The sequence below is a fragment of the Bufo bufo genome, chromosome 2 (assembly GCF_905171765.1).
Source record: "Bufo bufo chromosome 2, aBufBuf1.1, whole genome shotgun sequence".
NCBI lineage: Eukaryota > Metazoa > Chordata > Amphibia > Anura > Bufonidae > Bufo > Bufo bufo.
Genome location: NC_053390.1, coordinates 72935857 through 72958524, shown reverse-complemented (window position 1 = coordinate 72958524; position 22668 = coordinate 72935857). Strand labels below are relative to the sequence as shown.

Sequence of the window (22668 nt, the reverse complement as noted above, 5' to 3'; positions counted from 1 at the left end):
GCAGTCCACACGGGCGGCAGGCGGGCAGTCTTGAGCTGGATCCTAAACACAACTTGGCAGACAGCCTAATACCGGCCACCTCGTCTTATATACAAAATCTACCCCGCCACCCCAAACCTATCCTCCAATGCCCTACTTGTTTGTTACTGGGGACCTAAAACGTCCTAACCCCAGCAACCATTCCCCTATAGGATCCCTACCCTAGCCAATCACCCGCATTCTTCCCTTTACCCGGCAACCAAGCTAAGTTTTGGCGGGAAACACTATCTTGGCAGGAAAATTCCCGCCAAAAACCCAATACTAGGCCTTGGGATAATCATAATACAGGGATCTCAAGTCTCCCGGAGGTTCAGGGAGTCTCCCGCTATTAGATAGCGGCTCCCTGACACCCGCATGTTAAACAATATATCCTGGAAAGGTTCACTGATAGCAGAGCAGAGAGATAAGAGACAGGACAGAGTTTAGATTACAGGTTGAATTAACCCTTTAGGGTCAAATTGGCTTCTCAAGGAGATACAGATGTTAAAGGCATCCCTCCTTCTGTCTCATTCAGTAGCTATAGAACTATTGAGAGAGATGTATTTTTTTAAATACATTTACACATTTAACCCTCCATTTTAATTATATCATTTACCCCAATGTTAAATTCACCCCCCACCCCCCTGAATGCTTGTTTTTTTCCTACAGTGGGGTAGATAATTACACACAGGGTTTTAAAGAATAAACTTCCTGACTCAGACCAAGAGCCGACTCAGCGAGTCAGCAAGTGAATGGAAGCATCCGCGCATGCGCATTGCGCAACCTAAGCTTCGTTTCACTTGCTTCTTGATTAGCTCAGCGAATGAACCGAAGATTCGATTCATGAATCGGTTCATTTGAATGAACTGATTCAAATGAACCGATTCATGTGAAAGATCCGAACTTCCCATCTCTAGTTTACTCGCAGTAAACCTTTCCGGCAACTTGTAGCAGCGTCCCCTTCTCGGCGCGTGCGCACAGTGCAAGAAGAAGCCGATGCCAGCAGTCCGCAACGGCGCATCAGGCTGAGCCTGTGCGCACGCGCGGGATCTCAAAGCGGTAGGAGGGGGAGGGAGAGGCGACACTGAGGAGTAGAAGGCGGCGCTGGGCACGAACGGCGATGCGTGCGGCCGGGCACCATGCATCCACAGACCTCCCCTGCTTGGGCACCTTAATTCAATGATTGACAGGTTAGTAAAACCTGTTTTTCCGCAGAATAAAGCCACAAATAGCTTTTATAAGGCCACCTTAGAAATCAGAATGCTGCCCTGGACATGAGCAGATGTTTAGCTCACAGGGCTTATAGGTGGTGACAGAATCCCTTTAATCATATACATAAATATGATAATTTGGGGCAGGGTAATGAGCCCAGTCCTCCACACCATAGAGCAAAGTGTGCAGATACTGCATATGTTTGGAAAATGTAATAAAAATTTTGTGAAAGAAAAAAAAAGAAAACCTCCCTTAAATGAGAAGTGCACCTCCCTGAAATGAGTTTTTGCAGGTTGGGATGTCTGATAATCCCATGAAGATCGCTCCAAATGGGATTTTCGGGATCCTAACATTCTATTCTAAATGGCATACAATTAGTTTTTGTACTATTTTTTTTAGATACAGCAGTGCAATATCACATATGATAGGCTTAGATACATACAGCAGTGCAGTATCACATATTATCATGTGATACTGTGCTTGTATCTAAGCCTTTCATATGTGATACTGCGCTGCTGTATCTAAGCCTATTAGGCTTAGATACAGCTGCGCAATATCACATATGATAGGCTTAGATACAGTAGTGCAGTATCACATATGATAGGCTTAGATACAGCAGTGCAGTATCACATATGATAGGCTTAGATACAGCAGCGCAGTATCACAGGATAGGATTAGATACTTGGGCTTAGCAGTGCACTATTCTTGGAGATAATAACTTCCTGATTATTTATAATGGAGCACAGTTTATATTGTGATGTAGACTATCCCTGCTGCGGTTTATGGCAGGTTGGAGGAGTGTGCACACAGACTGCAGAGCCGCCCGTCCTCTCCCTTCAGCCCTGGACGCGCCCATCTACAGCACTGCCCCCCCTCCTCCTCCTCCTCCTCCACCAGTTTACAGGAAGTCACTGACACCAGTCCGGAGCTGATCACACTGCACAGGAGAAGCAGACGCACTGAGAAGACGGAGGTAATGTGAACGCTGCAGTACATGTATACAGCGGTACGGTGCACCTAGTGTATACACCTCACAGTACAGCGTATACTACTATATAGTAGATTCTGGAGTACAGTACACAGTATAGCATATACATCCAGAGGTGTGGTACACACTGTACATGTACAGTACATCACAGAAAAGCATCCACACAGAGATTGAGAATATTCAGTATATAGTACAGTAGAGGTATACATGGGTATGGAAATGTATACAGAATAGTATATAGTACAGAGGTATATAGTACAGTAGAGGTATACATAGGTATGGTAAATGTATACAGAATAGTATATAGTACAGAGGTATATAGTACAGTAGAAGTATACATAGGTATGGTAAATGTATACAGAATAGTATATAGTACAGAGGTATATAGTACAGTAGACGTATACATAGGTGTGGTAAATGTATACAGAATAGTATATAGTACAGTAGAGGTATACATAGGTATGGTAAATGTATACAGAATAGTAAGGTATATAGTACAGTAGAGGTATACATAGGTATGGTAAATGTATACAGAATAGTAATGTATATAGTACAGTAGAGGTATACATAGGTATGGTAAATGTATATAGAATAGTATATAGTACAGAGGTATATAGTACAGTAGAGGTATACATAGGTATGGTAAATGTATACAGAATAGTATACATGCCGAGGTATATAGTACAGTAGAGGTATACATAGGTATGGTAAATGTATACAGAATAGTATATACCCAGAGGTATATAGTACAGTAGAAGTATACATAGGTATGGTAAATGTATACAGAATGGTATATAGTACAGAGGTATATAGTACAGTAGAGGTATACATAGGTATGGTAAACGTATACAGAATAGTATATAGTACAGAGGTATATAGTACAGTAGAAGTATACATAGGTATGGTAAATGTATACAGAATGGTATATAGTACAGAGGTATATAGTACAGTAGACGTATACATAGGTATGGTAAACGTATACAGAATAGTATATACGCAGAGGTATATAGTACAGTAGAAGTATACATAGGTATGGTAAATGTATACAGAATAGTATATAGTACAGTAGAGGTACACATAGGTATGGTAAACGTATACAGAATAGTATATACGCAGAGGTATATAGTACAGTAGAAGTATACATAGGTGTGGTAAATGTATACAGAATGGTATATAGTACAGAGGTATATAGTAAAGTAGAAGTATACATAGGTATGGTAAATGTATATAGAATGGTATACATGCCGAGGTATAGTAACAGTAACATAGTAACATAGTAGTAACATAGTAACATAGTAACATAGTACATAAGGCCGAAAAAAGACATTTGTCCATCCAGTTCGGCCTGTTATCCTGCAAGTTGATCCAGAGGAAGGCAAAAAAAACCCTGTGAGGTAGAAGCCAATTTTCCCCACTTTAGGGGATTAAAAATTCCTTCCCGACTCCAATCAGGCAATCAGAATAACTCCCTGGATCAACGACCCCTCTCTAGTAGCTATAGCCTGTAATATTATTACGCCCCAGAAATACATCCAGGCCCCTCTTGAATTCCTTTATTGTACTCACCATCACCACCTCCTCAGGCAGAGAGTTCCATAGTCTCACTGCTCTTACCGTAAAGAATCCTCTTCTATGTTTGTGTACAAACCTTCTTTCCTCCAGACGCAGAGGATGTCCCCTCGTCACAGTCACAGTCCTGGGGATAAATAGATGATGGGATAGATCTCTGTACTGACCCCTGGTATATTTATACATATTAATTAGATCTCCCCTCAGTCGTCTTTTTTCTAACGTGAATAACCCTAATTTTGATAATCTTTCAGGGTACTGTAGTTGCCCCATTCCAGTTATTACTTTAGTTGCCCTCCTCTGGACCCTCTCCAGCTCTGCTATGTCTGCCTTGTTCACTGGAGCCCAGAACTGTACACAGTACTCCATGTGTGGTCTGACTAATGATTTGTAAAGTAGTAGGAATATGTTCTCATCACGGGCATCTATAGTACAGTAGATGTATACATAGTACAGTAGAAGTATACATAGGTGTGGTAAACGTATACAGAATGGTATACATGCCGAGGTATATAGTACAGAGGTATATAGTACAGTAGAAGTATACATAGGTATGGTAAATGTATATAGAATAGTATATAGTACAGAGGTATATAGTACAGTAGAGGTATACATAGGTATGGTAACTGTATACAGAATAGTATATAGTACAGAGGTATATAGTACAGTAGAAGTATACATAGGTATGGTAAATGTATACAGAATAGTATATAGTACAGTAGACGTATACATAGGTATGGTAAATGTATACAGAATAGTATACATGCCGAGGTATATAGTACAGTAGACGCATACATAGGTGTGGTAAACGTATACAGAATGGTATATAGTACAGTAGAAGTATACATAGGTATGGTAAATGTATACAGAATAGTATATAGTACAGAGGTATATAGTACAGTAGAAGTATACATAGGTATGGTAAATGTATACAGAATAGTATATAGTACAGTAGACGTATACATAGGTATGGTAAATGTATACAGAATAGTATACATGCCGAGGTATATAGTACAGTAGACGTATACATAGGTGTGGTAAACGTATACAGAATGGTATATACGCAGAGGTACATGGAATTCAGTATATAACCCCAGTAATCTGTTCCTCTCCCGGTGTTTACAACACATATGTGAACCCTTGCGTTACCCAGTCTGAAGCAGTAGTAGGAGACTGGAGTTACTGGGATGGATCTGTCCTGTGCACAGCATGGAGGAGGGGGGGGGGGGGGGGGGGGGACATGGCTACAAAGGTCCTGGCAGGGCAGACTCTGCACACATGTACTCTTCTGTGTGTACCAATGTGTGAGTGCACACTGACCAGTCACACTTCCCAGATGTACCGTATGTGGAGGTGACAGTTGGGGCAGATAACAGAGATGGAGTCACAACTGCCCTGCCAGGACCTGTCAGGAACGGAGCTCAGTCTCCTCCCTCTAATGCCGCATTCAGACTGATAGACGCAGCACAAGATGGCCGCACAGCCTCCAGCCAAAAAAGTGCGACTAACAGTCTGAAAAATAAGGTATTTTGTATAGAGAGAGCCCTATAGTGATATGTGAAGCCCTCTCATTACATACATGGTGCATGGAGGGTGTCTATAGATAGAGCCCAATAGTGATATGATATATATTATACTGTGGTGATATATGGAGCACTATTATTACACATAGTAGTACACAGCGTCCTCTATGTGGCCTGTATATAGACTGTGCCCATTCTTATTGCAGTTGTATATAATGTACTGTCTGTATAGATGAGGAGCCATACTGGATGAGCTACGACATTATTTGGGGGGGCGGCCGGCATTATAGGTTGTTGACTTAAGCGGCCCACCCTGCACCATCACCTCACAGTTATCAGCTGTGGTTGGTTGTCATGACAACACAGGCCCAGATCAGGCCTGACCACATACAGACTGAAAATGGCTGCCATACTAACACGTAATGGAGTAACGGACATATAATCCATCGATAAAGGTCAACTATTCTCTGTCAGGAGCGTAATATTAATTATAGCACATTAATGACCATATATCTAACCTGTGTAACCAGGGGAGAGGCAGGGAGATATAGCTTGCTCAGTTATAAACTCTGTTTAACCATTTGTGGACTGTCCATTGACTGTATATGTCCAGGCGGTCCACACTTAATGGGGTTGTGCCAAATATGAAGGTGATCCCCCTGTCCACAGGATAGAGGATAGCTAACTGATCAGTGCGGGTTCCAACCACTGGGCCGAGCATACGCCCTGCAGCTCCACTTTTTTCTCTATGGGACTTCCGGAGATAGTCCCATAGAGAAAGATAGAAGCAAATGGGCGAAGGCTTGGCCCACAGCTCGTCAAGACTGAAATACGGGGGATGGGGTCCCAGCAGTATCTTAGGGGATAACTTTCATAATTGGCTCAACCGCATTAACTCGTCAAGGACGTTTATGAACAGGAAGCTGATTGTCAGTAACAGCCAGGCTGATCATAGGGAGAAGAAAAAAGGGGGAAGACCCCGGATATACCAGAAACAAATGGAGGACAGTGCCTACACAATGTGAATGTACTGGGGTATCCGAAAAGAGGTAACTCGGTACAAGCTCCGAGTATAGTGGCAGAAAAGAAAAGGAAGGAAGCTCAGAGTACCAGAATGATAATAAAATGAATATTTTATTGAATCAAGAACATGATAAAAAACATATACAATTGATGCCAAAGACAGGGTGGGGGGCGCAGGGAAAGGAGAAAACAAGCGCCACCCTGGATGTACACACAGGTCACAAAGTACATAGGTAATAATGGTAGAGTCATGAGAAAATAAATATATAAGGTGCAATGACCAGCTCATGAGCCAGATAAAGAAAATGTATATGTGATGGTATAAGGTAAGTAAAGATCAGTGAGAGAGCCAACCACGGCTGTAGTGCATAGTATGCTGACCAAGATAATAATACAGGAATTATGTGGAACCAGCAAAGCAATAGAAAAAGCCAAGTGAGAAATCTCAACATCGGCAGCACAAAGCCGTGGGAGGAAGACTATGACCTGAAACTTACCTAAAAGTAGACCTAGTGTGGACAAAGAGAACCAGGATGGCGCTACCCCAACGCGCGTTTCGGCATGCCTTCGTGCCCCCTGACGAAGGCACGCCGAAACGCGCGTTGGGGTAGCGCCATCCTGGTTCTCTTTGTCCACGCTTTACTCCTTGAATTATCCTCCTTTAATTAAGAAAATTATAGCAGAATTGATATCGTGGAGGAACCTACCTATATCTTTTCTGGGCAGGTGCTATATGATAAAAATTATGAGCTTCAGCAAGCTCCTTTATCCCATGCAGACCTTACCACTCCTTCTGAAACATACTGATGTCCAACAATTGTCACAGGCATTTTGCTCCTTTATTTGGCAGAATAAGAGGAGCAGAATATCTATGCGGACGCTAAATAGACTTAAATCAAGAGGGGGACTAGGTTTCCCGGACATTAGAAAATAAAACTTAGCCAGTTTGATGAGGCATGGTCCGGATTGGATGCAGGACACGTCTTACTATTCAGTTCTCCATGTAGAGAAAGAACTAGTGAAACCCTGGAAACTGAACGCATTGTTGCATACTAAATTTTCTCGATTGCCTCCATCGATTAAACGGAGCATTCTTCTTAGAGATACTATCGCAACCTGGAGAGCAATCAGGAAGATTTTTGACCTCCCATGTGGGATCTCAAAAAACATGTTACTATGGGCCACGCTGAATTTGAAGCTGCCATAACCAATAAACAATTGGTACAATGGGCACGGAAAGGTATATCAAAGGTCAGCCACATGTGGAAACAGGAAGAACGGAAATTCTATAACTTCCAAGAGGTACAATCCACACATGGAATACCTCCGAACCATTTTTTAGCATACTATCAGGTTAAGGCTTTTATACAAAAAAAAAGCGAGAGCTCTAACTAGGGAGTTTTTACCTGGCCCTTTTGACACATTACTGGGTGGTGCGGGAGAGGAGGATTCTAGGAAAGGAGATATATCTTTATTTAAGTCCTGGCTGAAAGATTTTCCTGACATGAACCTCCCTGATCAGTTACTGATGGGATGGGACAAGGTTAGGAAAATAGTCAGCAATGAAATATGGAGAGAAACATATTTCAAAGTTGTACATAGAGCCATATATGGTTTTCACTTACCAAAGGGTACAGCTCCTATTCCACCTGACAGAATAACTCATTGCCCTAAATGTAATCTTCCGAATACTGATGTCACACATGGATTATGGTCTTGTGTGAAAATCCAAGCTTTCTGGAAATCCTTCATTGATAGGATTAATACCAAATGCCAAGTGAAGATCCCATTGGATCCAGAATTAATATTATTCCATGTGGGGAGATCGGAAACTCGATCACGACTAGTAGATGCAATCCATGTGATTCTACTAGCGGCCAAACAAAGTATATTATCTCATTGGCTTCGTCCCAGTGTACCAAGCATAGATGAAGTCCTTCGTTTAACCACACATTGCTTGATGCTAGAACGCATCGATGCGGAAAGCTGTAAATCGGAGCTGTCAATGTCTTTTTTCAAAAAATAGATGTGATCCTGTGATATGTCAGTATCATTTTCTTTCAATAAAGAGAAGTTTAAAAAAAAAAAAAAAGGTAATGTTATAATGCTCTCCAAAGCCCCTTTTAAATGGGTAAAGGGTAGCATCCCTTTTCTGGGAATAAACCTCACTCCTAAACCTAGGGACCTATATAGAGAAAATTATAGTCTCCCTGCCACTATCGATTCTCTCATTAAGTCATGGGATGTCTCCTGTACTTCCTGGTTCAGACGTAGGGCGCTAATTAAGGCTACTTTCACACTAGCGTTCGGGGCTCCGCTTGTGAGTTCCGTTTGAAGGCTCTCACAAGCGGCCCCGAACGCATCCGTCCAGCCCTAATGCATTCTGAGTGGATGCGGATCCGCTCAGAATGCATCAGTTTGGCACCGTTTGTCCTCCGCTCAGCAGGCGGACCCCTGAACGCAGCTTGCAGCGTTCGGGTGTCCGCCTGGCCGTGCGGAGGCAAATGGATCCGTCCAGACTTACAATGTTGACACAATATGGCTCAATCTTCAAACGGATCCGTCCCCCATTGACTTTCAATGTAAAGTCAAAACGGATCCTTTTGCATTATCATGAACAAAAAAAAATAAAAAAAAATTTGGGAGGAGGAGGGGAAGGGCTGTGGCCACAGTGCCACCAAAGAAGATAACTGACCTGTTAATACAAATACAGGAGTCGGGTGCCGGAATCAAATAGCTGGCATCCGACCTCTATGACAAGGAGCTGCGATCCGCTGCAGTTAACCCCTCAGGTGCCACACCTGAGGGGTTAACTGCAGCAGATCGCAGCTCCGTGTCATAGAGGTCGGGGGCCGGCTATTTGATTCCGGCACCCGCCTCCTGTATTTGTATTAACAGGTCAGTTATCTTCTTTGGTGGCACTGTGGCCACAGCCCTTCCCCTCCTCCTCCCATCTCTCTTCTTATTGGCGGCGGCGGCGGCAGCAGCACAAGGGGGAGGGAGAGACTCCTTCTCCACTGCGCTACTGAGAAGAACATTGGCGGCGGGGCAGAGAACTATCATCTCCTGTGCCCCGCCGCTGTATTCAACTGCAGAGCTGCGGTGGCGGGTCTAGTCGCAAATGGCGACAAGACTAAAAAGTCTTGTCACCATTAGTAAATTCTAAGTCGCATTGGCGACCATTTTGGTTGTCACCTGGAGCCCTGTCCCTGGAACAAGCTATGTCAAAGATACCCTTGCGCGCTTTAGCTCTGGCCAGGAACCACAGGCTTGACATGCTCAAGATGGTCACTAATTCCTTAACGTACAATACTATTAAGATTTGGTAAACGTGGCTGGCTGACTGCCTACTCACGAACCCTCTTACCCCTCTGCTCCAAGTGAGAGATGTGCTGTGGGACTCCTCAGCAGAGTTCAGGTCTACCACTACTGATGTAGGCAAATGCAATAAAAGCGTGATATGGGATGTGTTAGGGCTTCATAATGAGACAGGAGATTCAGAGGGTGAGAGCTTCCCGCCTACCAATCTCTCCAGCATACATCAGCTACACCCCCTTCAGGCTTTGAAAAAACTTAAGGTACCGGGGGGACACTCTTCACACAGATTTCAAACATATGAGTATAGGTAGGAGAGAGCCCATGAAAAAGATATCCAAAATATATAACCTTCTCCTTCCTAATGAAACGCTTGGGAGACCACCCGTTATTAAGAAGTGGGAGGATGATTTGCACATACTCTTCTCGGAGGCTGTAGTGAAGTCATTGCTAGCACGTACCCCTAAAGTGTCCAGATGGGTACGTCTCCAAGAGAATTATTAGAAAATGCTCACTAGATGGTACTATACCCCGGAGAGACTACACAGGCTCTTTCCTACAACCACGCCGTTGTGCTGGAGATGCCTCCATAGTTCAGGCTCCTTTCTACACATCTGGTGGACATGTTCTTTGATTGTCCCATTTTGGACAGGTGTCTGTGAGATGCTGTCCAAGATTTGTCACGATAAAGTACGTCCCACACCTCAAGTATGCCTTTTAGGTATGATTCCAGTAAACACTAACAACAAACAAGATTCACGCCTGCAACAGCATTTGCTAGCGGCAGCGCGCCTAATTGTCGCAACACACTGGAAATACACGGCCACCCTGGCGATTTCACAATGGCTTGCCAAGTGTGACCCAGTGTATAGAATGGAACAATTGGCTCATTGGGAGTTGAACAAACTGCATCTGTGTTTGAAGGGATTTGGGAAAATTGAAAGAAATTCAGGAAACTCAGTTACATTACCTGCCTGAACATCTTGTACTGTTAGTTACCGTTTATAGAATCAATTTATCTATACTCAGCGATATGTTGTTATTGTTCTTAAATATACAATTTATCAGAGTCTTTACATAAAGGAAAATATCTGTTCTATTCCTGTATAATATACAGTGACATGGGGGATGTGAAGGTCTGAGGTCAATCTAGATGTACAGTATTATAAATACGGTGTATGCTACACACAGGAAATCTTTTTGTATCTCTGTTATACATGTCTGCCCTATGTCATTGTTGATGTGTATTCAATAAAATGTTTTAAAAACTAAACTAATGCTCTCCAAAGTGTAAAAAAAAAAAAAGTAAAGACAAAAAAAAAAGGGAAAGCATACCATACTGCAGCTTCTTGCCCTGTCCCCGATGACCACAAACTACATGTCCCCCTACATCAAAAAAAGGGGACATAACCTAAAAGGGTTATCCGAGACTAACAAATGCTCCCCCATATGCCCCGGGCCCCTCACTCTGAATATACTTGCCTGGCTCCCCACTCTCTATGCCTCTCCTGGTCCCCGTACCGCTGCAGTTGCTTCTCCCCATGCATGGATGAAAACATCTGGGGTCGGGAAGGGGGGGAGCAGCCAATGGCAAGCAGTGATGGGGACAAGCCTCCCTAGCGTCACCCGCGATGCTAGGAAGGATCATCCCGTCACCGCCTGCCATTGGCTGCTCCCCCCAACACCAGATGTTTTCATCCGTGCATGGGGAGAAGCAGTTGCGGCGGTGCAGGGACCAGGAGTGGCATGGGGAGCCAGGTAAGTATATTCAGTGTGAGGGGCCCGGGCGCATGGGGGACATTTTTTAGTCTTGGATAACCCCTTTAAAAAAAAGTATGTTTGCTATTAAAAATAGATCAAAAATGTGAAAAACACATTTATTTCCTTTTATTTTAAAATTTTCGAAGTTTTAAATAATAAATACAAATACACTCACCTAAAGAATTATTAGGAACACCTGTTCTATTTCTCATTAATGCAATTATCTAGTCAACCAATCACATGGCAGTTGCTTCAATGCATTTAGGGGTGTGGTCCTGGTCAAGACAATCTCCTGAACTCCAAACTGAATGTCAGAATGGGAAAGAAAGGTGATTTAAGCAATTTTGAGCGTGGCATGGTTGTTGGTGCCAGACGGGCCGGTTTGAGTATTTCACAATCTGCTCAGTTACTGGGATTTTCACGCACAACCATTTCTAGGGTTTACAAAGAATGGTGTGAAAAGGGAAAAACATCCAGTATGCGGCAGTCCTGTGGGTGAAAATGCCTTGTGGATGCTAGAGGTCAGAGGAGAATGGGCCGACTGATTCAAGCTGATAGAAGAGCAACGTTGACTGAAATAACCACTCATTACAACCGAGGTATGCAGCAAAGCATTTGTGAAGCCACAACACGCACAACCTTGAGGCGGATGGGCTACAACAGCAGAAGACTCCACCGGGTACCACTCATCTCCACTACAAATAGGAAAAAGAGGCTACAATTTGCACGAGCTCACCAAAATTGGACTGTTGAAGACTGAAAAAATGTTGCCTGGTCTGATGAGTCTCGATTTCTGTTGAGACATTCAAATGGTAGAGTCCGAATTTGGCGTAAACAGAATGAGAACATGTATCCATCCTCTGATGGCTACTTCCAGCAGGATAATGCACCATGTCACAAAGCTCAAATCATTTCAAATTGGTTTCTTGAACATGACAATGAGTTCACTGTACTAAAATGGCCCCCACAATCACCAGATCTCAACCCAATAGAGCATCTTTGGGATGTGGTGGAACGGGAGCTTCGTGCCCTGGATGTGCATCCCTCAAATCTCCATCAACTGCAAGATGCTATCCTATCAATATGGGCCAACATTTCTAAAGAATGCTATCAGCACCTTGTTGAATCAATGCCACGTAGAATTAAGGCAGTTCTGAAGGCAAAAGGGGGTCCAACACCGTATTAGTATGGTGTTCCTAATAATTCTTTAGGTGAGTGTAAGTACTGAAATAAAAATTACATAAAGAGAGAGTGATCGTAACCTGCTACAGGAGAGGGGGTTGCACAAGAAGAGGGGGCTGCAAGGAAGTTTCTGGGGGGGGGGGAGGCCCCATTCAAAAATTTGCTGTGGGGCCAAGTCATATAGCAATGCAGCTAGGGTGCCGCTCATGTGCACAGCCCCATTGGAGTGAATGGGTCCGGATTCAGTGCGGGTGCAATGCGTTCACCTCACGCATTGCACCCGCGCGGAATTCTTGCCCGTGTGAAAGGGGCCTAATACATATATACGATAGTCGTGCAGCTGCTAAATATCATAGTATGCGCCTGGAGGTGCAGTGCATCTGTAAACTACAGCAGTCTGTACAGTATAAGTTTGGACTCAGATTTTGCATTATGAATCTCTCCCTTAGTACTGTATTACACTTTATTTGCTCACGTGGGAGTATCTGTAATTTCTGACAATTCTCCCTGAGAAGCTGATGGGTGTAGTTGGGAGGAGTTTGCCTGAAGGAATACATAGTCAGTGACCTACTGAAGAAATACAGGTGTATTGAGTGTGATCAGGAAGTGTAGTGTCAGCCACCGCTCCCACATTACTCTCATTCTTCACATATTGAAAACCTTGTGTGTATTATCTGCATCAGGATCTACATCCTGCCAGCCATTTATGTGTGTACATGTGGGGACATCAGTGTATTTGGAAGTCTGGACCCACACAATACTGCATCTGACCGGATATGTCATTAGAATTTTTCAGTAGTGCAGCCCCAGGCCTTATGACAGTAATATCAAGTGATCAGATCTCAATACAAAAGAAAGTGAATAAAAAACTGTTTTTGGAATTTTAATGTTCATTAAGAGTATTTAAAAACCCTGTAAATAGCACTCCCACAAAAATATTTATTCTCTGACCTGTTAGAAAAGTACATGATGTAAACTGCAGTGAAGGTATAACCTCCCATCTGATCCTCAGCTGTGTCATGTGACCAGCACTCTAATCTCCAACTGGCACAGGACAGGAAGTCTGTTACTTCTCTATTCATTCCTATGAGATTAACATTGAGATTCCCATAGGAATACATAGAGAAACTGACTTCCTGTCCTCACATAAGACGCTGTGTTATTTGGAAAGTCCGAGTGCTGGCCACATGACACAGCTGAGGATCAGAAGGGAGGTCATAACTCACAAATACAGTCACTGGTAAGAAGATTATATTCACCACAGATTACATCATGTACCTTTCTAACAGGTCAGAGAATAAAAAAAAACGGAATGTACTCCGTATGCATTCCGTTTCCGTATTTCCGCTTTTCCTTTCCATTGAAAGCTAGAACATGTCCTATTATTGCCCGCAAATCCATTCAAGTCAATTAGTCCCCCCAAAAAACGGAGCACTTACGGAAATGCATCCGGATGTCTTCCGTATACGTTCCGTTTTTCGCTGAACCATCTATTGAAAATTTTTCTGCCTAGCCCAATTTTTTCTATGTAATTACTGTATACTGTATATGCCATACGGAACGGAAAAACAGAACAGAAGCAGAAACAAAAACTGGAACAACGGATCTGTGAAAAACGGACCGCAAAACACTGACAAAGCCATACGGTCGTGTGAAAGAGGTCTAAGGCAGAGGATGGGAGTGGTAGTGGCTCTGATGAGATGTTATGTCACGTGTACTCCCTCAGTTTGTTGCTCCTTGAATATCGGTGCCGTGGAAAGGTGGTTTTGCGGAATAAGGCCAGAAGTAAATGTATAAAAGTCTCTCTTTACTTAGCGCAGAATATAACATAACATGGCATAACATTACAAGCAATTGCAGATGCCTCCCGTCCTGGGGTTTTGCACTCCTACTGCCTCCATCGAAGTAAGCTCCACCTTCTGGTGAGAGATATATAGTTTTTTTTCTTTAAAAAACAATCTGTCTATTTTAGTACATGAAGTCTTGTTACAGTAACAATCCTGGAGCATCGTCTCTTAGAATTGTGTTGTGTTATTCCTACTAGAAATGTATGAATCTATTGACAACTGCGTGTTACCAGCTGTGGGTGTCCTTACACTGTCTGACCGTCTCCAATCATTGTTGCCAGTATCAGAATGTGTGGATACACCCCCTAGGCCTCATGCACACGACCGTTGTGTGTTTTGCGGTCCGTAAATTGCGGATCCCCAAAACACGGATGGCTGTCCGCATCTTTTGCGGCCCCATTGAAGTGAATGGGTCCGCATCCAAGCTGCAAAAACTGCGGCTCGGATGTGGACCAAAACAACGGTCGTGTGCATGAGGCCTTAGTCTAACACAGGCATGCTTAACCTGCGACCCTCCAGCTGTTGCAAAACTACATCTCCCAGCATGCCCGAACAGCTTACAGCTATGACGATAAAGTACGTCCCACACCTCAAGTATGCCTTTTAGGTATGATTCCAGTAAACACTAACAACAAACAAGATTCACGCCTGCAACAGCATTTGCTAGCGGCAGCGCGCCTAATTGTCATAGAAACATAGAAACATAGAAACATAGAATGTGTCGGCAGATAAGAACCATTTGGCCCATCTAGTCTGCCCAATATACTGAATACTATGGATAGCCCCCGGCCCTATCTTATATGAAGGATGGCCTTATGCCTATCCCATGCATGCTTAAACCCCTTCACTGTATTTGCAGCTACCACTTCTGCAGGAAGGCTATTCCATGCATCCACTACTCTCTCAGTAAAGTAATACTTCCTTATATTACTTTTAAACCTTTGCCCCTCTAATTTAAAACTGTGTCCTCTTGTGGTAGTTTTTCTTCTTTTAAATATGCTCTCTTCCTTTACCGAGTTGATTCCCTTTATGTATTTAAAAGTTTCTATCATATCCCCTCTGTCTCTTCTTTCTTCCAAGCTATACATGTTAAGGTCCTTTAACCTTTCCTGGTAAGTTTTATCCTGCAATCCATGTACTAGTTTAGTAGCTCTTCTCTGAACTCTCTCTAGAGTATCTATATCCTTCTGGAGATATGGCCTCCAGTACTGCGCACAATACTCACCAGTGTTCTGTACAGCGGCATAAGCACTTCACTCTTTCTACTGCTTATACCTCTCCCTATACATCCAAGCATTCTGCTGGCATTTCGTGCTGCTCTATTACATTGTCGCACTACATTGTCGCACTGGAAAGACACGGCCACCCTGGCGATTTCACAATGGCTTGCCAAGTGTGACCCAGTGTATAGAATGGAACAATTGGCTCATTGGGAGTTGAACAAACTGCATCTGTGTTTGAAGGGATTTGGGAAAATTGGAAGAAATTCAGGAAACTCAGTTACATTACCTGCCTGAACATCTTGTACTGTTAATTACCGTTTATAGAATCAATTTATCTATACTCAGCGATATGTCGTTATTGTTCTTAAATATACAATTTATCAGAGTCTTTACATAAAGGAAAATATCTGTTCTATTCCTGTATAATATACAGTGACATGGGGGATGTGAAGGTCTGAGGTCAATCTAGATGTACAGTATTATAAATTCGGTATATGCTACACACAGGAAATCTTTTTGTATCTCTGTTATACATGTCTGCCCTATGTCATTGTTGATGTGTATTCAATAAAATGTTTTAAAAACTAAACTAATACTCTCCAAAGTGTAAAATTAAAAAAAGTAAAGACAAAAAATAAATAAATGGCAAAGCATACCATACTGCAGCTTCTTGCCCTGTCCCCGATGACCATAAACTACATGTCCCCCTACATAAAAAAAAAGGGGACATAACCTAAAGGGGTTATCCGATACTAACAAATGCTCCCCCATATGCCCCGGGCCCCTCACTCTGAATATACTTGCCTGGCTCCCCACTCTCTATGCCTCTCCTGGTCCCCGTACCGCTGCAGTTGCTTCTCCCCATGAGCGGATGAAAACATCTGGTGTCGGGGGGGGGGGGGGGGGGAGCAGCCAGTGGCAGGCGGTGACGGGTACAAGCCTCCCTAGCGTCACCCACGATGTTAGGAAGGATCGTCCCTGTCACCGCCTGCCATTGGCTGCTCCCCCCCACACCAGATGTTTTCATCCGTGCATGGGAGAAGCAGTTGCGGCGGTACGGGGACCAGGAGTGGCATGGGGAGCCAGGGAAGTATATTCAGTGTGAGGGGCCCGGGCGCATGGGGGACATTTTTTATTCTCGGATAACCCCTTTAAAAAAAAAGTATGTTTGCTATTAAAAATGCATCAAAAATGTGAAAAACACATTTATTTCCTTTTATTTTTAAATTTTCGAAACATAAGGACAAAAAAACTTATGTTACCGGTCCCATATCATTTTGAAAAATTTAAACACACAGTTGCACAATTGCGGTTTCAAGTATTGGAACAAATAAAGAGACCTAGAAGAGGAGGTGATATCAAGAGACTTCTCCTTAGAAGAGAGGCCTTTTGGATCCACACCTTAGATACACTGCATCCAAGGGGTCTAAACAGAGACTATGAGGCCATACATTTATAAGATTGTTGTGAACAGATTAATACGTTTATTATAGATGATTGATATACACTTTTATGCACTTTCTCTAGACCTCAGCCTTATGATGGAAATATGAATAAATATGAACATTTAGATTCTTCAATAAGGTAGAATACAAATATAAATTTCAGTTATATGTTACTTTGTCTCACCTTGTTTAATCAGTTTGATTGATCATTAATTGAATACCACACATTAGAATGGGTGGAGACGTCCCTAGATGGGCGGTACTATATGTTATATATAGCTTGATTTTTCTGTTTTGGATGTATCTGTTGAGAAAGGCTTGCATGCCGAAACCGGTCCTGGTTGTAGGACATTCTACTTTGAGAAAATAAAAAGAGGCTTATTCACAAAGACACAGCAGCTGGGATTCCTTTATCTTTGATACATTGGAGGTTGCTCCTCTCCCGTGCAGCGTGCAATACCAAGGTGAAGTGCTGACCTGTTTCCTTCTTTCCAGCACAAGAAGAGGGGGCTGCAAGGAAGTTTCTGGGGGGGAGGCCCCATTCAAAAACTTGCTGTGGGGTCCAGTCATATAGCAACGCCACTGATGCTGGGAGTTGTAGTTTCACAGCAGCTGGGGTGCCGAAGATTGCTGATCCCTGCATTAGGTTATACACAGAGGAAGAGTAAGGCCTCTTTCACACGGGCGTCGCGTGTGAGGGCTGGACAAGATGTGGGTGCGTTGCGGGAAAATACGCGATTTTTCCACGCGAGTGCAAAGCGTTTTAATGCGTTTTGCACACGTGTGAGAAAAATCGTCATGTTTGGTACCCAAACCCGAACCCAGACTTCTTCACAGAAGTTCGGGTTTTGGTTAGGTGTTGTGTAGATTTTATTATTTTCCCTTATAACATGGTTATAAAGGAAAATAATATCATTCTTAATACAGAATGCATAGTAAAATGTCCATTGAGGGGTTAAAAATAATAAACAAATTTAACTCACCCCATCCACTTGATCGTGTAGCGGATCTCCTATTCTTTCTACTTTCTTCAGGACCTGGCTAAAGGACCTTTGATGACGTCACTGCGCTCATCACATGGCCCATCACCAGGGTGATGGACCATGTGATGGACCATGTAATGAGCGTCGTGACATCACCACAGGTCCTTTTCATCAAAAAAGAAAGAAGACATGCCAGGCTGAGCATTCAAGTGGATAAAGGTGAGTTTATTAATTGTTTTTTATTTTTTAACCCCTCCATCACTATTTACTAAGCATTCTGTATTAAGAATGCTATTATTTTCCCTTATAACCATGTTATAAGGGAAAATAATAAATATCGGGTCCCAATCCCGATCGTCTCCTAGCAACCATGTGTGAAAATCTCACCGCATCCGCACTTGCTTGCGGATGCTTGCGATTTTCACACAGCCCCATTCACTTCTATGGGGCCTGCGTTGCGTGAAAAACACACAATATAGAGCATGCTGAGATTTTCACGCAACGCACCAGTGATGCGTGAAAATCACCGCTCATGTGCACAGCCCCATTGGAGTGAATGGGTCCGGATTCAGTGCGGGTGCAATGCGTTCACCTCACGCATTGCACCCGCGCGGAATTCTCGCCCGTGTGAAAGGGGCCTAATACATATATAGGATAGTCGTGCAGTTGCTAAATATCATAGTATGCGCCTGGAGGTGCAGTGCATGCAGTAAACTACAGCAGTCCATGCAATATACAGTGCTCAAACAAATAAAGGGAACACAAAAATAACACATCCTAGAACTGAATTAAATATTCTTCTGAAATACTTTGTTCTTTACATAGTTGAATGTGCTGACAACAAAATCACACAAAAATTAAAAAATGGAAATTAATTTTTTCAACCCATGGAGGTCTGGATTTGGAGTCACACTCAAAATTAAAGTGGAAAAACACACTACAGGCTGATCCAACTTTGATGTAATGTACTTAAAACAAGTCAAAATGAGGCTCAGAAGTGTGTCTGGCCTCCACGTGGCTGTATGACCTCCCTACAACGCCTGTGCATGCTCCTGATGAGGTGGCGGACGGTCTCCTGAGGGATCTCCTCCCAGACCTGGACTAAAGCATCTGCCAACTCCTGGACAGTCTGTGGTGTTGGTGGATAGAGCGAGACATGATGTCCCAGATGTGCTCAATTGGATTCAGGTCTGGGGAACGGGCGGGCCAGTCCATATCATCAATGCCTTCGTCTTGCAGGAACTGCTGACACACTCCAGCCATGAGGTCTAGCATTGTCTTGCATTAGGAGGAACCCAGGGCCAACCGCACCAGCATATGGTCTCACAAGGGGTCTGAGGATCTCATCTCGGTACCTAATGGCAGTCAGGCTACCTCTGGCGAGCACATGGAGGGCTGTGCGGGACTCCAAAAAAATGCCACCCCACACCATTACTGACCCAATGCCAGACCGGTCATGCTGGAGGATGTTGCAGGCAGCAGAACGTTCTCCACGGCGTCTCCAGACTCTGTCACGTCTGTCACATGTGCTCAGTGTGAACCTGCTTTCATCTGTGAAGAGCACAGGGCGCCAGTGGCGAATTTGCCAATTTTGGTGTTCTCTGGCAAATGCCAAACGTCCTGCACGGTGTTGGGCTGTAAGCACAACCCCCACCTGTGGACGTCGGGCCCTCATATCACCCTCATGGAGTCTGTTTCTGACCGTTTGAGCAGACACATGCACATTTGTGGCCTGCTGGAGGTCATTTTGCAGGACTCTGGCAGTGCTCCTCCTGTTCCTCCTTGCAAAAAGGCGGAGGTAGCGGTCCTGCTGCTGGGTTGTTGCCCTCCTACGGCCTCCTCCACGTCTCCTGATGTACTGGCCTGTCTCCTGGTTGCGTCTCCATGCTCTGGACACTACGCTGACAGACACAGCAAACCTTCTTGCCACAGCTCGCATTGATGTGCCATCCCTGATAAGCTGCACTACCTGAGCCACTTGTGTGGGTTGTAGACTCCGTCTCATGCTACCACTAGAGTGAAAGCACCGCCAGCATTCAAAAGTGACCAAAACATCAGCCAGGAAGCATAGGAACTGAGAAGTGGTCTGTGGTCACCACCTGCAGAACCACTCCTTTATTGGTGGTGTCTTGCTAATTGCCTATAATTTCCACCTGTTGTCTATCCATTTGCACAACAGCATGTGAAATTGATTGTCACTCAGTGTTGCTTCCTAAGTGGACAGTTTGATTTCACAGAAGTGTGATTGACTTGGAGTTACATTGTGTTGTTTAAGTGTTCCCTTTATTTTTTTGAGCAGTGTAAGTTTGGACTCAGATTTTGCCTTGTGAATCTCTCCCTTAGTACTGTATTACACTTTATTTGCTCACGTGGGAGTATCTGTAATTTCTGACAATTCTCCCTGAGAAGCTGATGGGTGTAGTTGGGAGGAGTTTGCCTGAAGGAATACATAGTCAGTGACCTACTGAAGAAATACAGGTGTATTGAGTGTGATCAGGAAGTGTAGTGTCAGCCACCGCTCCCACATTACTCTCATTCTTCACATATTGAAAACCTTGTGTGTATTATCTGCATCAGGATCTACATCCTTCCAGCCATTTATGTGTGTACATGTGGGGACATCAGTGTATTTGGAAGTCTGGACCCACACAATACTGCATCTGACCGGATATGTCATCAGAATTTTTCAGTAGTGCAGCCCCAGGCCTTATAATATCAAGTGATCAGATCTCAATACAAAAGAAAGTGATTAAAAAACTGTTTTTGGAATTTTAATGTTCATTAAGAGTATTTAAAAACCCTGTAAATAGCACTCCCACACAAATATGTATTCTCTGACCTGTTAGAAAAGTACATGATGTAAACTGCAGTGAAGATATAACCTCCCATCTGATCCTCAGCTGTGTCATGTGACCAGCACTCTGATCTCCAACTGGCACAGGACAGGAAGTCAGTTACTTCTCTATTCATTCCTATGAGATTAAGGCCTCCTGCACACGACCGTTTTTTTCCCCCGTTTACTGGCCGTTTTTTGCGTTCCGTATACGATCCGTATACGGAACCATTTATTTCAATGGTTCCGCAAAAAAAACGGAATGTACTCCGTATGCATTCCGTTTCCGTATTTCCGTTTTTCCGTTCCGTTTTAACATAGAACATGTCCTATTATTGCCCGCAAATCACGTTACGTGGCTCCATTCAAGTCAATGGGTCCGCAAAAAAAACGGAACACATACGGAAATGCATCCGTATGTCTTCCGTTTCCGTTCCGTTTTTTGCTGAACCATCTATTGAAAATGTTATGCCAAGCCCAATTTTATCTATGTAATTACTGTATACTGTATATGCCATACGGAAAAACGGAACGGAAAAACAGAACAGAAACGGAAGCACAACGGAAACAAAAAACGGAACAACGGATCTGTGAAAAACGGACCGCTAAACACTGAAAAAGCCATACGGTCGTGTGCAATAGGCCTAACACTGAGGTTCCCATAGGAATACATAGAGAAACTGACTTCCTGTCCTCACATAAGACGCTGTATTATTTGGAAAGTCAGAGTTCTGGTCACATGATACAGCTGAGGATCAGAAGGGAGGTTATAACTCACAAATACAGTCACTGGTAAGAAGATTATATTCACCACAGATTACATCATGTACCTTTCTAACAGGTCAGAGAATAAACATTTTTGTTGGAGTGCCTAGGCCTTTTTTCGTTTTTGCATTTTTGCATTTTTCTGTTCACACATCCATATGAGGGCTTATTTTTTGCATTTTTTTAAAGGCACCATTTAATTTACCATGTCTTGTGTTGGAGAACAGGAAATTTGGATTCTGATATTACGCCGTTCACTTTGCGCTAAAAATGACCCAAAATAATCCAAAAACCTTTTGAAAAATTAAAATGTTCTTTGCAATCCCCATTTTTTGGCAGCAATAACTTTTTTATATTAATCTATATTTCTGATATATATACATATATATATATATATATATATATATAAAATTTTACGTTATGGCATTTACTGCACAGGAAAAATATTTTAATAGTTTAGATATTTTCAGAAGCGGAGATACCTGTTATGTTTTTTTTTATTGTTGATGGTGGTGACATCACACGTCAGCGCGTGTGAGATTTGGCTCCTTTTCTTCAATCAAGATGGCCGTGACTGCCTCTCCGCGACCAAATGGATGAGCTGAGTATGTATTTTTTTTTTTTTTACTGCTGTGTTAGGAAAAATGGATTCGTTACCATGAAGCGCAAGGAGATTCGGCTTCGTGATGAATCGACTTTTTCCTTAAATTCAGATCGCAGTCCACTTCGGCTACTTCAATTCTCTCAACATTAGTCTTTATGTTGGGATTAGATTGACGGAGATGTGGTCTGGGTGGCCGAGGTGTGGTCGGGGGTTCTGTTCTGTATGCTCTTGGGATGTTCGTGTACACGAGATCCAGTGCGTTCACCCCCCTTGTCACAAAGTCCACATACTGGTAGAACCATCTTGAGATCTGCATGGTTGAAGTCACCGGCAACAATAATCAGTCGGTCGGGGGGCATGTTTTGCCGCTCACTGAC

The 22668-nt window shown here is 43.2% G+C and overlaps 1 protein-coding gene across 1 annotated transcript in view; it reads left to right on the top strand.

Annotated features, from left to right (window-relative positions):
- Positions 1 to 2111: 2111 nt before the first annotated feature.
- The window catches only part of LOC120990708 (von Willebrand factor A domain-containing protein 5A-like), a 198422-nt gene continuing 177865 nt past the window's right edge, over positions 2112 to 22668 (top strand). Inside the window, exon 1 of the mRNA XM_040419614.1 lies at positions 2112 to 2203. The gene's annotated coding sequence lies outside the window, so the exon portion shown is untranslated. The remainder of the gene's footprint in view (positions 2204 to 22668) is intronic.